This window comes from Cebus imitator, unplaced genomic scaffold (assembly GCF_001604975.1).
Source record: "Cebus imitator isolate Cc_AM_T3 unplaced genomic scaffold, Cebus_imitator-1.0 Scaffold621, whole genome shotgun sequence".
NCBI classification, from domain to species: domain Eukaryota; kingdom Metazoa; phylum Chordata; class Mammalia; order Primates; family Cebidae; genus Cebus; species Cebus imitator.
The window spans coordinates 58405-61841 of NW_016107936.1; positions in this window are offsets into that span (position 1 = coordinate 58405).

Genomic DNA, 3437 nt, shown 5'->3' on the forward strand with positions numbered 1-3437 from the left:
ACGCTGTCCTGTGTGTTGCTGGGTGTTTAGCAGCGTCCCTGACCTTGACCCACAGGGTATGCCACCACCCCCAAGTTCTAGGAGCCAGAATTGTCTCCAGACATTGCCAGATGTCCCCTGGAAGGGACCAGGGAGATAGAATTGCCCCCAGATGAGAACCACTGATCAAGCTAACATGCCTAAAATCCATCCTAAAGACTTCAGGGACTGCTCACCTACAGCCAGCTTTCTTCTCATGAGAAAACCTTCTGAAGCCAGTTACAGGCAGACATGAAACACTGCAGTCCCCATTTAATGTCGCTCACCTGAAAGCAAGGGTCAGAGACATAGCTTTGCAGTGTCCTCAGTCTAAGATACGCTTTACAAGAGTTTGGAAAAGAAACAAGATATACGATCCAAGGAATTAATAACACTTACCCCTCCAATCAAATAAACTAATTGAGGCCAGGCACAGTGGCTCACATCTGCAATTCCAACACTTGGGGAGGCCAAGGCAGGCTAATCACTTAAAAGTAAGACATCAAGACCAGCCTGGCCAACATAGTGAAACCCCATCTCTACTAAAAACACAAAAAAATTAGCCAGGCATGGTGGCAGACACCTGTAATCCCAACTACTCGGGAAGCTGAGGTAGGAGAATTACTGGAACACAGGAGGTAGAGGCTACAGTGAGCTGAGATCACGCCACTGCACTGCAGCCTGGGTGATACAGCGAGACTGCATCTCAAAAATAAATAAAAATGAATAAATAAACAAACTGATGGAAAAAATATTGAGCTGATATCATTCCTGCTCTTGTATTTTGTAATCTCAGTTGATCATAATCTTATTAAATGAAATTAATGGGTACAATTTCGGTAGGGCCAGTTAATTTGGCATAAATAATGCGTGTTCTTCCACAAACTGTCTTCCTAACCAAGGCCAACAACCTTGCCATTATGTGTGAAATGAGTCAAAGGAAACAGGCAAGCAGCTCCAGGAGGCCCAGCCCCATAATTAGGTAAGGACAAAGCCCAAAATCCTCATCCAAATAACACTAGCTCAGAGTTGATTTTCATATATGGGGAGAGGGGACAGCTAATAAATTCAAGTTGAATCTCCTAATTATAAATAGCATTTTAACGTAGAGTTCTGTTTAGCAAAGTTATTTCCATGTCCTTGGGGATGGTTTATAATAATGGTGCTTTGCCAATGTGGTTTCAGAAAATTATATTAAATGAAAAATCCTGTAGAACAGATGTGCTCACAAGTCCCTGTCCACATGGCAGCCAAACTGCTCAATGAAAACACTGCTATGGTTCAGAATTAGTGCTTTCTACTGTTACAGTATTGTTATATTAGCATCTCAGAAGAGTAAAGAAGGCTGGAAAGGAATGAGACAGGGAAATTACCAGAACTAGGGGTCAGGGATGGAATATCTCCAAGGCAAATACTTCAACATGATACAGAATAAAAGGGAGATGAAAAAAAAAGTGTTTTTAAAAAAAATAGCAAAACCAGGACATAGAAATGAAATGCCTGCTTTATTTAGATAAACTAAATCAAGTAAATAACACCACCTCTGTGCTCTGTTTAATAGGTTCCATTTAAATATAATTGGAATGTAGTAAAGCTATTTCCATCTCCCTCAAATTCATTAAAATGAGATTTTACCAGTGTTCAGGAGCTGTTTTTACTCAAATCATCCTTGTACCAGGTTACTCCAAGGACCACTTAGTTTGTTCTCAAAAGTCACACATGAAATTCTATTTGATTCTTCCACATCAATTTGCAGTGACTGCTTGGTCATCTTTGGAATAATTGATAGATGTTCACATCTTGTCTCCAAAGCAAGCAAGAACAACCTCATTTGAGGGTCTGCAGCAAAGAAGCTCCTCTATGGCATTTCTCTTCTGCTGTGTGTGTGTTAACGTCTAACAGAAATCACTCAGCATGACCTTCCCCCCAAAGAGCTTTATTTCCAAATAACACACAGCCCCAATCTTGTTCCATTATGGTTTGAAAATTTGTCCCTTCCAACACTCAAGCTGAAACTTAATCCTTAATATAACACTCTTAACAAGCGGGGCCTTTAAAAGGTGACTGAGTCATGAGGGCTTTGCCTTCATGAGTGGATTAACACACTTAGGGATTAATTGATTAATGGATTATTATCAAAGGAGAAGGTTTCTAACAGAGTGGGTCTGTTATAAAAATCAGTTTGGCCATCACTCATGAGCCTCCTTGCCATGCAATTCCGAGCACCACCTCAGGACTCTGCAGAGAGTCCCCAATAGCAAGAAGGTCCTTACCAGATGTAGCCCCTAGACTTTGGACTTCCCAGCCTCCAGAGCTGTAAGAAATAAAATTATTGCTTTATAAATTATCCAGTCTCAGGTATTCAGTAATAATAACAGAAAACAGATTAAGACACATGTCTACCCTGTTCATCTTTATTTTTTTAATTTTTTTTTAGATGGAGTCTCGCTCTGTCACCCAGGCTGGAGTGCAATGGTGTGATCTCAGCTCACTGAAACCTCCGCCTCCCAGGTTCAAGTGATTCTCCTGACTCAGCCTCCTGAGTAGCTGGGATTACAGGTGCACACTGCCACACCCAGCTAATTTTTTATATTTTAGTAGAGGCAGGATTTCACCGTGTTGCCCAGGCTGGTCTTGAACTCTTGAGCTCAGGCAATCCACCCACCTTGGCCTCCCAAAGTGCTAGGATTACAGGCATGAGCCATCAAGCCTGGCCTATCCATTCATCTTGAAATTGCACATAAGGACAATTTTATCCCATTAAAAATAAGATAATTTTAAAGAAAACCAATAGTTTAATTTTAGAGAATAACAGAGTAGGCTACTAAAAATAAAGGTTAACCTTGAAAATAATGATATTGGCAGTTTTAAAGGACACAAAGCTGAAGGATAAAATTTCAGTTTTTTCCTGAATGTTGAACCTGGCTAAGAACTACCAAAAGAGTTGAGGTTTTTATCAAATAACATGCCTCTCCTCCTAGAGATACCACCACACACATTTTTCACTTGAACAGATGAGTTTTTATCTTAAAAAATAAGAGTTTAGATCAAAGCTGGGAAAATGCTTCTCATTAGAAAGAATACAAAACAAATATTTTAATAAAATCTATCCCCTAAGACATTTCTGAGGTGAAGCTGACACTGCATGCTCAGTTTAAATTAAAATGAATATATGCATTCTCACAGATCTCTGAAACCATCTTTGATAGCAGTTATGCTATTAGTTGCTTTCCAGCTCTTGCTGAAAAAAAATAAACAATGAACATCTTATCTGAATTTTGCTGATGCAGGTAGTAATAAAGTTCTTCTAAATAGAGAGATACAGCTAGATTTGTCTTTTCCACTGGCATTATTAAAAGAGATTAATATATGTATTATCCTTTCACAATTTCCAATGCATATACACTATCTCATTTAAT